This window comes from Sturnus vulgaris, chromosome 2 (assembly GCF_052056855.1).
Source record: "Sturnus vulgaris isolate bStuVul1 chromosome 2, bStuVul1.hap1, whole genome shotgun sequence".
NCBI classification, from domain to species: domain Eukaryota; kingdom Metazoa; phylum Chordata; class Aves; order Passeriformes; family Sturnidae; genus Sturnus; species Sturnus vulgaris.
Genome location: NC_142244.1, coordinates 51,840,214 through 51,854,640, shown reverse-complemented (window position 1 = coordinate 51,854,640; position 14,427 = coordinate 51,840,214). Strand labels below are relative to the sequence as shown.

The 14,427-nt window shown below is 40.2% G+C and overlaps 2 long non-coding RNA genes across 2 annotated transcripts in view; one reads left to right on the top strand and one right to left on the bottom strand.

Moving 5' to 3' along the window:
* LOC148224784 (uncharacterized) overlaps positions 1 to 5,293 on the bottom strand; it is a 22,610-nt gene extending 17,317 nt beyond the window's left edge. The window contains exon 1 of the long non-coding RNA XR_015801406.1: positions 5,118 to 5,293. This is a non-coding gene — a long non-coding RNA (uncharacterized LOC148224784). The remainder of the gene's footprint in view (positions 1 to 5,117) is intronic.
* Positions 1 to 14,427, top strand: part of LOC148224783 (uncharacterized) — a 27,037-nt gene extending 12,610 nt beyond the window's left edge. The window contains exon 3 of the long non-coding RNA XR_015801405.1: positions 11,015 to 14,427. This is a non-coding gene — a long non-coding RNA (uncharacterized LOC148224783). The remainder of the gene's footprint in view (positions 1 to 11,014) is intronic.

The window sequence follows — 14,427 nt, the reverse complement described above, 5'->3', positions numbered from 1 at the left end:
TGTCTGGCTCCTCTTTGCCAAGTCCTATTCACAGAAGTGGCATTCAGGAAGGGATGCACAGTGCAGCATTCATCACACATTTCCTTTCCAGAAGCTCTTTGCAGGCTTTAAGTGTGGCTGAGCACTGTACTCTCTGATGCATTTACCATGAGAGACAATTCACAGGAGCATGTAGTGACAAGACAAGAGAGTGGTTTCAAACTGAAAGGTTCAGATTAGATATTAGGAAGAAATTATTTACTGCCAGGGTAGTGAGGCACGAGAACAAGTTTCCCAGAGAAGTTGTGGATGCCCCATCCCTGTAAGTGTTTAAGGCCAGGCTGGATGGTGCTCTGAGCAACCTGGTCTGGTATAGTGTCCCTGCCCATGGTGGGAGGTTGGAACCAGATGGTTTTTAAGGCCCCTCCCCAACCAAGCCATTCTATGTTCACTAAGCTTGTTTTATTTGTATCCCCTCCTTTATCATAGATTTTTTACATAGATTTTCTTGTACTCATGTATTTGATATGTACCTATTGCATACACTTCTGGTGTAAACTCTCATGGTGTGGCTCACAATTTCCTGGGTTCATGGAGTCACTAGCTCGGTGGGAACCTGCTCCAGATTCAAGGCTCCCACGTGTCACAGCAGCTACTATCAACAGGAGCATGTTCATAGTGAAAGCAGAAGAATCATGCTCTGCTTGGTGTTTTTCCAGCGTGTACTCTATCTGCATCTATGAAAAATACAAGTGGAAACTAAATTAAGGGAAGAAGAGAACTGTGATAGAAAAAACAATCCCGAAAAATTCATTTACAGGTGACAACAATGTTCATGCTGTGAGACTGCAGAAAAGAATCGGTTTTGCCAGAAGAAGAGTCAGTGATTTCTAAAATGTTAGTAATCAAACACTGTGCAACTGAGAACAATATGCATGCAGCTCCAATCCCTATAATCAAAAAACAGCTTGTCTCATCCAGGCTCCAGCATGCAGAAAAAGAAAACCCAAACATCCCTGACACACACTTGAGCAGAGACTACAACTAGCAGCACACTTACAATCCCTGCCTCCTGTAAATCATGCCTGTGAGCATCCTTACAAAATTGTTTGATGGAACTGTGGTCATGTGAAGCCATCCTGTAGTACAATGTCACAGCTGGTCAGCACAGCTGAGCTTGAATCAGTGAGGGGTGCCTGGCTCATGCATTACAGGGATTTTTTTTTCTTATCTTTTGCAGCCACAGAGTGAGAATTATTTCTCCTAACACACCAGCAGTGGGGGAGGAGGCAGAGGAAGGCGTACATGACTGCCACATTGAATTGTTAGCATGAAATTCATGCATAAGGCTACAAGCAGACTAAAAATCCTTGAGTCCTAAGCTGTTGTCATATAGGCTGGGATATGTGTCCTGTCCACACAGAAGCCAGGCACCAAAGACTGCTGTAAGCACAACTGAGTGGTACCAGGAGCTTTATTTTGTCTTTGACAGTCTGTATTGCTCCACTGCCCGAGGTGTTACAAAGAGCTTACAAAATAAAAACAAGGCAAGACAGTAGGGTCAAAGTAAGGGAGAAGAAAGCTGGTCCAGTATTAAACTTGTTAGAGTTATGAAGTTAACCAAATAGCACAAAACCCCAGAAGCATCTGCTATAAACTATACTTTTCTGCTGATACAGTGCTTCAGGCAGGGTGAGGAGAACGCTCCCTACCAAGTTAAGCACTTGGAGAGCAATTTCTTGTCCTGTACACATCAGAAATCCCTGCAGATTTGGGATTTTGAGGAACAGCAAAAGCTACTTGCAAAGTCTCTCCATACTTTTCTTCCGTCCCTGTGCACCACTCTTCATTTCACAGCTCTTCAGTGTGATCATATGCAGCGTAATGTATCCATCTGAATAATTTACAAGCTAAAAGCACTTAAGAAGGATATGACAACATTTGCAGAGATACAGATGCAAAGATGGTTTTCACCTGGCCATTGCAAAGTACTTTTTTTTTAAAACTTATTGCCATAGGAAGGTACATCTTCCAATGAATAACTATTTTGAATATAGATCAGTTTAGTGAAATATGAAGTATGTTTTGTGCTTGTTTTGGGTCTCCGAATCTGCCTTGCTATTTGCTTAAGTCTTCAGGACATGGGAGAAATAGGTGACAAAATGTAAAATAACTTCAGATCAAGCAGTCAGCATTTATGATAACTTCCAGAAAATGGCAATAGAATTAGGGGAGCTAGAGGGGAGAAACTGCTGCTGCCCAAATGATCAACAAAACACATTCTTACTGGGACAGGTAGCACTAGGAGGAATCTTTTTTCTTTGTTTGCTTATTTGTGGTTTTTTTTGAGTTTTTTTATTTGGTTCGTTGGTTTTTTGCTTGTATGTTTGTTTTTTGTTGGTTTTCCTTTTTTTTTTATTGTAACAATTTTAAATGCAAGGAGAAAAAAGACAGAATAGGCAATACATATAGGTTTAGAATACTTTTTTTTATTTAGACATTTTTAAAGAATACTAATGACTTGCTTAAAGTAATTTTCTCTGTAGACTTCATACCATGGGAGGCAAGTAATAGAGCTCAGTTAAGCAAAACATCATCAGTACTGCTATTGGCTATTGCTTTGGAAGAGAGCCAGATTTTCTGGGTTTGAGTGTGTGTTTTTGCCTTTTTTTTAAAGGGGTGCATATTTTATAAAAAAGGAAAAAAAATTAAGTTTCTGTTACCTAAAGTATCCCTCAGCCAAACTCATACAGAAATGGAGAGACTCAAAAAATTATTTAAAGTTACAAAATTATTCTCCCAAATTGTCAATACAAGAGCTAAATATATGAATAAAAGGCTTTTGATGAAGCTGTTTTCCAGCTTTATCCACCAGCCCTTGAAAATATTGAAAATACTGTTAATTTCTGTTTCCAGCTCTCGGGATGTTCTTGTTATTATGTGATATTTATCCTTTAGTATCAAAGGAAAATGCAAAAACCTCCACTTCTTCCATTAGAAAGCAAATTTCTTGTCCTTGTACCTAGAAGGAAAAACTTTAAAGCATGATCCCAATTATTTAAAAAATAAATAGATTTTCAGACTAAGTGATTTGGAAGAAATTATTTTTCATCCAATATTATGATTTCTGTTACCTAACTCATGTTGTAGAATAGCTGCCACTGTCAATACCAAATATATTTTTAGATAATCCAAAAATTCTTTACAAAAAAGATCAGCTGAAATGAGTGAAGTGTTAGAAAAGTTTCTCCTTTTCCCTTCTCAACAAAAAAGGTGTAAAAATGAATCAAATAAGCAATGCTTTAAACGTAAAAGGTAACAGACAGAAGAAAAGGCATGATGACTGAGGCAGTTTAATATAATCCTATCTGTTGTATTTTACTTGTAGCTTATAGTTCACTTTGAAAAAAAGTTTGTAACTATTTTTCCTTATCACTCCTGCACAGATTTATTAAAGCCAAACAGAACAAAACCACAGGAAAAGCCTCTAAAATGCCAATACTAAAACAGTCTGCTACTCTTACTTTGAAACAAATGACACTGATAATTTCATCCGCTGTATCATTTGTTCAACGTTTTCCCATAATACCCATAATTCCCATTCCTTATGCATACATAAGCAATATACAAGCTTTTCATGATAAGCAGTGATTATTATAATGGTATGGCTTATAAGAAAGAGTAAAAATAAAGATTCTTGCCCATAAAATACTGATGTGGTGCTACATCTACACCTTTCACTGACAAACCTGTAAAAGCACAACTGAAAAAACACAGATTTCCTGTACAGCACTCTAAGACTCTCATTTCCAGTAATTCCTCAATGGTTCTCTGTAAGACCAATTTCTCAATGCAAGGAAATTTTAGTGGCAAGACTAAACCCCAAAATAACCTAGATTCTTGGAAAAGTCATCTAGAGAACGATAATCGCCTTAATGAGACACTTTTAAAAAAAATTGCTCTTGGATGGTTGTTGAATATTGACTCCTTTAAGAAGAAGACCATATTAATGGGCGTGGGGCTACTCAACTGTGAACCTGTAAAAGGTCCACTAATGATAACTCACACTCCTTGACCACTTTGCTGTGAGACTCTGGCTTTCAGGAATTAAAGTATTGCTTTAGGCTGTTGCCTTTGTGCACACAGATAACTGATTGAGTGTTTAGGTCTCTTCAAGGAGTGCTCTCAGTTTCAGGATCCAGACGTGCCTTTAAGGCCTGGGTGCCCATCACATCCTGGCTCCAACCTGGAGTGAGTTGTACTGCCTGACATGTTCTGGCCAAAGGCACAACCTCACCTGACTTTGGTGAGGGTGACCCAGACCCCTCATCTCCCTCTCTTCCTCCCCGCCGTGTGACTTCAGGAAATGAAATCCATTAAAAAAGTTATTTACAACTTGTTGTGAGTTAAAACAACTGGCCTGATGTAGCTCTGTGTAAGTGCTGCACTAATGATGGCAGATTTAAAACAGAGCTTGCCAGATTCCCTTCTTCACCACTGCTAACAGAAGCAATTTTTCAGGACCTGAAGGTGCCACTGCAGAACATGGAACATAGAAGAGGAAGCTGGGATGGGTGATGAAGCACAATTTGCACATACGTTTGCACAAGTAGGAAATCCCTATGACCATAATATTTCTATCCAGCTGCCAAAGACAGGATCCAGCCAAGGGAAGGCAAGGAATTATTTTTCCCTTTGAGACTTCGTGATATCATTGCTTGCAAGGAACTGCTGCTGTGCTCATACCATACAAGACACAGATATAATGCCTTTTTATCTAAATTTGTACACCATGAATCACATCTATGAAAAAAGCAGAGTCTGAAAAGCAAGTGAAAATAGCAATTATAAGTTTAATATAAAAAGCATTTGAATATTTCATGACAGATTGAGGAAAACAAATCAATCTGCCCCACTCCAAACATCTCTGTCTCTCTAGGCAGGATCCTAATGCCAAACACGAGTGATGAAGTACACATTTAGGGGCCGGATTTTCAGAAGTACTGAGAAGCCACAAATTCCATTAAGTCAGAGGTATGTAACAGCTTTGAAGATTAAGCTACTTGTATTTAAGTGCCTGAATGGATATTTTGCAACCTAATTTCATGAAACAAACTTTGAAGGTTTCATTTACATACCAAGGGCAAACGATCGCAGTTTCAGGAAGAGAAAAGCCTGGGCAGCAAAATATTAAAGGTGTTGCTCATCCTCTGACCTGAGCAGGTGCGGCTGCCCCCGGGCATGGGGCTGCCTGCATGCAAGTGTGCAGCTGCGGGATTCGAGTGGATAGCCAGGAGAAGGGACAGGAGAACAGCTCCTCATCAGAGAAACAGTGACAGAGCTGTCTCTCTGAGCAGGTTGCAGCAGAGGTGCTCTGTTTCCCTCTGCTGGTAAAATTTCAAGTGATCTTTTAAGAATGATTTCTGCAGGAGGTTTTCTGCTGGAAGTGTTCCAGGGCCACCATGGACTGTTTTGCTTGTGAGCCCTACTCAGAGTTCTGTTGTTCTTCCTGAAATTCCTCCTTGGCTGGTGTCCTTTGCAGAGCTCTGTCTTACAACCATGCCTGTTTAATGTTCTTGGCTTCAACAGTGTTGGGCAGGAGTTTAAATTATTGAGAAATATTTCAAGGTGATTTATGGATATTTGGAAAGGCTTCATTGATTTCTTAGCTTGAAAGTCATTCCACAATACTGAAAATATTCAAGTCAAATTAATAAGTCTTTTAATGAATTGCTGCTCTTTGGTTGTGTTCAGAAGCCAGAACAGAGGTTCTGTTGTTGGAAAGGCTCAAGATTATGAGGTGGTAAGAAGATGCAGTAATTGTACACTGAGTGCATTATCCAGGTATTTCAATTGCTCAGCTAAACCACATGGCCCGTAGCTGGCTCCAGTAAGACTTCATGCATGATCCCCTATTTGCAGCTGCCAGAGAAAACATCAGTGTTCACATCCATTAGTGGCCTCTGGAAGTGTGCAAAACGAATTTGAGAAGGAGTTTTCTGAGCTTTCACAGAAAGCATCTTAAAGAGATGCGAGTTTCCCATCTTGCAAACTTCTGCTGCCTTGAAGACTTCCAGGATTTTTCCTTTCCTTCCACACAATCTCTTTGATGCCAGAGGTTTCCCATGTGCTATCTAAGCAAATGCAATTTTGGTCTGTGGTAGCAGTAGCGAGGGTGATGTTTTAAACTGAAAATACACTTCCTATGCAAACTTCAGTTTGTAACAAGAACAAATGGAGAATTTTAACTCCAGAAAAAATAGCTTATAGTTAAATTTAGTCAGATACAGAAGTGCCAACACCGTTCTTGAAACATCCAACCATTCATGCTCATGTACTACAATTTAATGTGACTGATAGACTGGTTGAGCTATTGGACCTGTCTTGGCAGTGTGCTTTAGCCAGCTTTGGTTTGGCAAACTGGCAGGTGCCTTGAGTAAAACTGTAGCTAACACCATGCTACCTCATGGGTCTTGCAGGGAGAAGGAATTTAAATTACAGTTGAAGAAAATTATGGGAGGAGAGGAAATTGAGTGCTCTGGGGCAAAATAAGTCTTTTGTGTTCACGCTGAAATGTTAAAAATATATCATAGGTTTTAAGTTCCACTGATTCTTCTAGTTTTCACATCAGTTTGTAGTTACTTTAGTTTTTCTTTTTGATTTAATTGGGATGTATAATTTAGGAATGCAAATTACCAGCTCAGATGAAACAGCAGTTTAATCAAAAAAATGAAAGTATTTAGTGGTGAGCAGTGTACACTTCCCTGCTGCAGCTCCAGCGTTGTCCCACAAGTCCTGCAGCCGAGGGCTGGGAGGTGCAGGCAGGTGGTGCTGGGGTGGGAAATCTGCAGTCTCCATGCATGCACAAGCATTTTTCCTATCTGGAGTCACTTTTGGAGGTTGTCTGTTGCTGGACAGCAGGCTGGGGCACTCCATTCTTGCAGCCCTCATGAAGGAGCAGGGTTACATTTGAGCTACTCTCACTTCAACACCTCATTTTTCTTAAAAAAAACCCAACTGTGCCAGGATGTCATTGATCTAACTAAGAGCCCCAGTTTCTGGCCTTGACCATGGTCAGTTTTGACCATGTCAGTGATTGCTTGTATTGACCATCTTTCAACCAGGTACTTCTGCACTGCTGAAGTTCAATGCAAATGATTTTTGTCTGCACATGTGTGCACTGTCAATGTAGCCAAGAAAACAAAGCACTGAAGCACTGAATCCAAGCTGTGTTGGAAAGTTGTTAACACTGTACATTAACCCTGCAACTTCAGTATGTGGTAGAGAAGGAGCTTGATGGAAAATAACTGCTTAATCTCTACTGCTGAAGATAATGGCATTCCAGTGACATTACTCTGAGATTAGCTGGAAGATCATGACTGCCTGCAATAACTGTGGGCATAATTTAGCTTCCTTCTGCACTGTTGTTAATGTGCAAGGAAGCGTGAGCTCAGACGGATGAGCTGATCTCTGTTTGATTTGCAGGAGAAGCCATTAGAAGAAAAAACAATGATTTCATAGTAAACTGAGCACAATTAACAGGCATTTGGGGACAATAGACATTTTTCCAGAGACACTTCTGAGAGCAGAAAGGGCCACAATGGCAAAATCACATGATTTAGAAATTCTCTAGGGAGCATAGTGTGAGAAAGAATGGTTCTTTTTGTTAACCCTTGGTAAATGATGAGAAAATGGGCAATTTCAGATCTCATTGCAATTTGGAAATGAGAAAGCTGAGTGATGCTGGATAATACATCTCATTACTCACAAATTCTCAGTATTCTATAATATATTTTGCTTGGCTGGAAGCCTCCATTTTTGTGCTTTTTCCCCACTGTGATGTTAATGAACATGAATGCTTTAATAATGGCAGAAGGACTGCTGTCTTCTTGTCTGATTCTGCTCCTTTTGGGGGTCAAACATTTGCACAGTGAGATCAAACCCTATATAACGAAAGGGGGAAAGGAGACTGATTCTTTTCCATTTAACATGATCTGATCCCAAACATGCCTAAGTAAAGCATCCAGAGCAGCAATCTCCAATGAGAAGTGTGACACAATGGCACCTTGAAAGAATGTGCAGTAGTTTACAAGTTTTCTTTTTCTCCTTTTCCCTTTATTGCTTCTTTGGTGCCTGGTGCCTCCATTAAATTATGCACATTTCTATCAGAACAGGAAAAAGATAATTTGCAGTTAAAATTTGTCACAGGACAGCAAGACTTGGTGGGTGGATATGACAAGTCATGTGGTCTTGCTCTTAGTTTTGCACTGATTTTTCCATGTATCTGTTGTTTCTATTTCTGTGTCTGGAGAAAGGCAGGATTACCTAACCCTGTCTGTGAGGTGCTTGGTGCTAATGGGGAGAAAACATAGGAGCTAGTATTCTCCATTTGCCAGTAACAGCAGAACCATAAAATGAACCAAATGAAGGAATTCTGTGCCAAAGACCTTGAAGCCTCTTCCATCATGAAGGGTAGGGAGAAACTCTTACTCTCTTTCATGGTTTGCTATTGGACCTAAACTACTGGATGTCAAAAATAACTTCTTTAAAAATTGGCTGAAATAAGATTCACTAACTTCACTCTTAATTAAGAAAAAATATGTGGGGATCTATGTGTGAGACAGGAATCTCAGCTCTTATTACAATCAATGGAGAGTACTTGGTACCATCAGCATAGTCTAGACAGTGATTCAGACGGCCACAACTGCAACCTGCCTTTTTTGCCAGGCAGGTTTGTTGGGTGAGTGCTTGGTGCTGCTGTCAATTACTAATGAAAGAGCACAATGAACTTGAGTTCAGGACAGGCAGCAGATGTCCTACCGTCAATATATCTGCTCATTTGATTAGTTAATCTTTTTAATTTCAGCCTGGTACGTGATCTAATTATTTTTACACCTTTTAGTCACAATTTCATTTAGTCCATGTTTTCCTCTCCTGCCAATGACAGCTTCACATAAGACATCAGAGATCTTGCTGAATTCTAGGTGTATAACTCATGTTTCTTACATTTCTCCTTTACTCACAAGACTTATCATGCAGAAGAGATGTGGATTAATTTGACAGATTGTCCTTGACAAATTAATTTTATCTCATTTTCATGTTTACAAATTACTAATCTGTTCTAGAATAGTTTTTTCCCCCAGAATTCAAAGTTTAAAAAACTCCATCCTGTTGTGCTGACTTTAGCTGGGGTTGGTGTTAATTTTCTTCACAGTATCTGGTATGGAGCTGTGTTTTGGTTTTGTGTTGGTAACAGACTTGATAACAAAGGGATTTTTAGTTGTGGCTGAGCAGGGCTTACACAGCATCCAGGTCTTTTCTGCTCCTCATCCCACCCCACCGGCTGGGAGTGCACAACGGATTGGGAAAGGACACAGCCAGGACAGCTGACCCCGGCTGACCAAAGGGATATCCCAGAACATGTGGTATTATGCTTGGCATGCTTAGCATGTAAAGCTGGGAGAAGATGAAGGAATGGGAGGATGTTAAGAGTCATGGCTCTTGTCTTCCTAAGCCACTGTGATGGAGCCTGGCTTTCCTGGAGGAGACTGAACACCTCCCTGACCAAGGAAAGCAGTGAATTAACTTCTTGCTTTGTTTTGCTTTGCTTGCATGCACAGTTTTTGCTTTACCTAATAAACTGTCTTCATCTTGACCTACAAAATTTTATCACTTTTACCATCAAGATTCCCTCTCCCTCCATCCCACTGCAGTAGTGAGCGAGCAGCTGCTGGGGCTTAGGTGCTGGCTGTGGTTAAACCATGACTCTGATAATTCTGTGGTCCTCTCTCGTACTTTTTTTCTCTCAATGACAAACCAGTATAGACCAGGAGCTACCCTACTGAATAAGTATGGACATTCTGTTATGAAACCTATATAAGATTAGGGCAAGCCAAAGCCATTTTCTTAGGGAACTGGCTGTGTGTGTACCCTATCATAATTACAGAAACTGAAAAACTTCACATGAAAAGCAATTTACTGAAAAATTATGATCTGGAATATTTTACAAGAAGCCTTAGCACAAATGAATTTGCTATTTAATGTGTTAGGAGCAACAGGAAAATGCATAAGCTCAGCTGGCTGCTATCCTATAGGGAATTCTGTGATGTTGTTAACAAGATCAATGTTAAAACATAGTGCTGGAAGAGCAAAACACAATCGGGCTTTCTTTGCCAGTCATTTTGCACCATATAATCTTCCAGTAAAAAACCCATATAGTTTGATTCACACAGATTGTAAGATGTACCTACAACAAGGTAGCTGCTAGAATTACTTTGCTTATATAATGCAAGTCCAGTCTGTGCTAAAAATCACAGTCCAATCTCATGGTGTTTTTGAGATCAGCCATTCCAAGACCAACCATTCCAAAGTACAAGAGATTGGGTGTTTTTTCACCCTAACTTTGGTGGATATTCTGTCTTTTACAATTTTCTGTGATTTGAGAAAAACAGCTCGAAGTCTGTAACTAGGAATGTGAGGCCTTTGGGACAAATGTTGCATTTCCTCCTTTGCACAGTGGGTCATGGGAACAAGAAGGACTTCTGAGTGTTGCTGTCATCATAGTGGGGGGCAAAGCCTGGCCCCCTTCAAGGGGGTTCGCTCTGCTTGCCCAGGGCAGCCTCGCAGGCATCACTCACTAGGGTGTATAGACACACAGAATGCTGTGTGTTTTCACCTTGGTAGGATCTACAAGAGAGATGTTTCTGTGTTTTTCTGTGTTAATTTTTCATAAGGGAAGGTTAAGGAAACAACGTTCTCCAGCTCTGGAACTCTCGTGTGGGTGAGACTGCAGCAGTTTTTGTTCACGTATCCCTCCCGCAGAGTTCTCACTATCAGCAGCACGCCGACAACTTTTTGTAGGTGTACATAAGAAAGGACAGATTCTTTGAACATTCAGGAAGATTTTGTTTATATTGGATATGACAAACCATGCTCTTATATGTTTATCATTGTTAACTCATCTTGGGGGGGGAAAGAATCACAAAATAAAGATATTTGAATGTAGAGAAAATATTGTCATCTTTTTTTTTTTCAGACTACAGGAGTTTGTAACCATGGAGATCCTCCTGTTTCCTTCAAGAGTGATTCAAATCTTACAGATGGAGCATATGTGACAGAAGCAAAACAAAATCACCAAGAATTCATGTTAAATATTTCAGAAAGAGGATTTTGAACACCAACCACCATCCACAGACTGTTCATGCAGAAAAAAATGTGCTTCCAATTTTTTTTTCTTTCTAATGTTAAATAAGTGAAAATTTTCTTTCTAATGCTAAAAAATTGAAAATTTTATTTTTAAACATAGCTGGATTTTAAGGAGCTTGTGATACATGAGCTGAAGGCTGGAGTACTTCACTATTATGTTGTGGTTTTCTACAAGGAACTACTCTTTCTAAGAGCTGTAGTACCTTAAGGACATAATGAAGATAAAACTGCTTGAAAATCTTGGTTTTAGTATTATGTAAGCAGAGTTTTTACCTGAAGGCAACCAAATCGTGCACGAGATGGGGCCAAGAGCAGGACAAGGTGGTTTGTCAGCAAGCCCCTGGATGCTCCTGCAGCAGCTGGGGGCACAGGGAAGCCAGAGTGGACTCAGCTCCGAAGCACTGGCAGCTCCAGAGTCGTGTCCTGATGGCCAAGAGCAAACCTGCAACTGCAGGAGCACCTCTGGGAAAGAAGAAAAACTGGATATGATCCTATTGTCCTGCCTCCTGCGGCATGTCAGACTGCGCCGTTCCACTTTAGTCTCTGCTCAGCCTGCAGAAATGTATTTTTAAATGAGTGTGGAAGGCATTGCAATGACAACCAAGGACAAACTAAATTAGACTGAAAATGCATGACAGACTTTCTCCCTAGTCTGCCTTTCTGCTGTGTTGCCCACCTGACTTTCTGGTCTGTGGCTGAGGTAGAGCTGAGCCCCCCCTTCATTACTTCCTCCACCAGTATTGCTGTGATGCCCAGCTGGGGCTACCTCTGGTGCTGCCACTAGTGCCACAGGGCAATGAGGGGAGCACAGGGCTCAATTCAGGGCAGAAAAGAACCCACTGAGCCTTCCAGGTCAGAACTGCTGTTCTTAATCAGATTCCTGAAGAGAGGAATATCTTTCCTGTCAAACATCATGATGTGTTGGTGGAGAGGGGGAGAAGTCGCAGTCACACAATGCTAATTAGAGCAGTGCTGCAGCTCTAAGAGATGTAAATCTGGGCTTAAATGGCTCAATAATGAATCAGAACTCCTGCAGCCATACAAGACAAGGAATAGAGGCAGTGTCCACCCATCCTGGAGAGAGTGCACACTTCACACCTGACGAGCTTTGCTGTCAGCCACCGAAATCTCATTCCAGAAAAGGCATTGCTTGTCCTTCCACAATGTATCATGGATGATGGATGGAGGGATGATGGATGATGGGAAGACTGGTTGAAGCATGGAGTCAGATCAAAAATCCTGATGTGCTCAGGACATTCTAATAGAAGGGAAACTGGGTATTTAGCCTTAATCAGGCTCAGATTGGTCCTGCTGGACTGTGTGGCATTAGTCAGTGTGGAGCTACAAGAATAATAAGATCTACTGTCCCAGTCCTAGAGGAAGCCTGGGCAAATCCATGGTCCATGGAGCTAGGCAGCCTCACAGAGAACAGAAAAGTGTAGGGCACCATCCAAGTGGGACAGACTTTTCTGCAATGGCTTTACCCTAAGAATATCCAGGACACAGCCCAGATGCTGAGATGGGGCTCTGCTTGGGTTTTTTACCCTCTTCTTCCTCAGTTACTTTGATAATAGTGCAAAGGAAAGGTTCACAATATTTCCATTATCAGTGAACAAAATAACTATTTACAGAGACTGAATGCTTTCAAATTCAAAGTAAATTATTGCAAACAATCTATTGAGGGTGACGCAGGAAACCTGAGCTGAAAACTTAGCAACATTTGTACTTAGCATACATAAATCTTGGAAAAACATGAACCAAAAAAAATCACTGGAGTTAATAGATTTTTTATTAAAATTGTCAGACCAGCCAATGCTTTCTCTATTTTCAAGAGGTCATCTTAATGAAAGTCAGTAATCAGGTTGTACTGGACACAGTGAGTGAAACCACTTAACATCTCTTTCATGAGTCCAAGATTTTTTGTGTTTTGTTCATTGAGTTGAAATACTTCAATTAAAAAAAAAAAAGTATTAACACAATACTTCTATCTGACACGTAATGAAAGCATTTCAGAGAGAATATAGTGTTTCTTTTACTGGCGATGAGCCTCTTTACAATCAGTTTTCATAAGTTTATTTGCATTGATTGATACCCCCGGTCTGTTGCAGACAGTGCTCTGCCCTTCAGGCACCAGAAGTGCACTGTCTACAGCAATGTCACCTTCAGGAGCACTTTGAAAACATTTGCATGAGCTAGGTTAAAAACTACTTGACCTACTTTTTCCCACCACCTTTTCCGAAAAATTATTACAGAATCTTTCTTCTGCCCTCTGATATCCAGCCAGGATTCTTTGGCAGCTGGTTTCTCATTTAGAAGAGCCCTTCTCTCTCTTTGTATTTATACCTTGTACTTGTTTCACTTCAGATATTCCCTGAAGTTAATCTGTGGGAATTGTACACTATATTCCAGACAGTTTATAGGCCTGTAGTTTCTCAACACAGGCCTATAAATGGGTGTTAGTTTTGGATGCTATACATGGGTAGTCTCTAGTTTTTATCCTGTACTGATTGTAAATATCTCCCTTTGCTCTAAGAGCTTTTTGCCATATTTTCATTGTTTTATTGTTCTGTTTCTAACTCATTTTGATATTTGTCAGTTCTTACTTCTTCCCAGTACTACTCAACCAAGAAGAAATGGCATGTTTTCTTGTCCATGTTTTCCTTTCACTCTCAATTGGCTCTTTCATTTTTCCTGGTGGTGGTTTTCTAAATTATAACTTTTCATCCAGTTGTCCATGGTGATCTTCCTTTTGCTTAGAACAGAAACTCATCATAATTAATGCACAGACTTTTTATTTCTTTCGAGTAAAGGTGTTGTCATCCTTTTCTACAGTCAAGACCCTTTGTTCTTAAAAACATTAATTATCTCCTCATTTTATTGAAACTTATCCTTCTGGAATTAATGGCACTGTTATTCCATAAACCTACTTGTGTTCATACATCCCAAAATTTCAGAAGTATGAGTACAAAATTATTTGCTCTGCCCAGGTATTCTGAAAGGTCCCTCCTATTTTCAAAATCTTTGTGTTGTAGAGAAAAATATGTTGACTAGCACATCTTGGAAAATTACACACCTGAGTGCTGTTAGCATTTTCTCACTGGACTCTCTCTTAAAACTGAGAGTTGTGAGAGACAATGATTTCAGCTGTCCTGTTGTGGCCTGAAGCAGAGTTAGAGTGCTTAGTAGTGTGAAGAATTATTAAACTGTAATATCCTATTTCTGCCTAAACTCTGGTCCTATTGC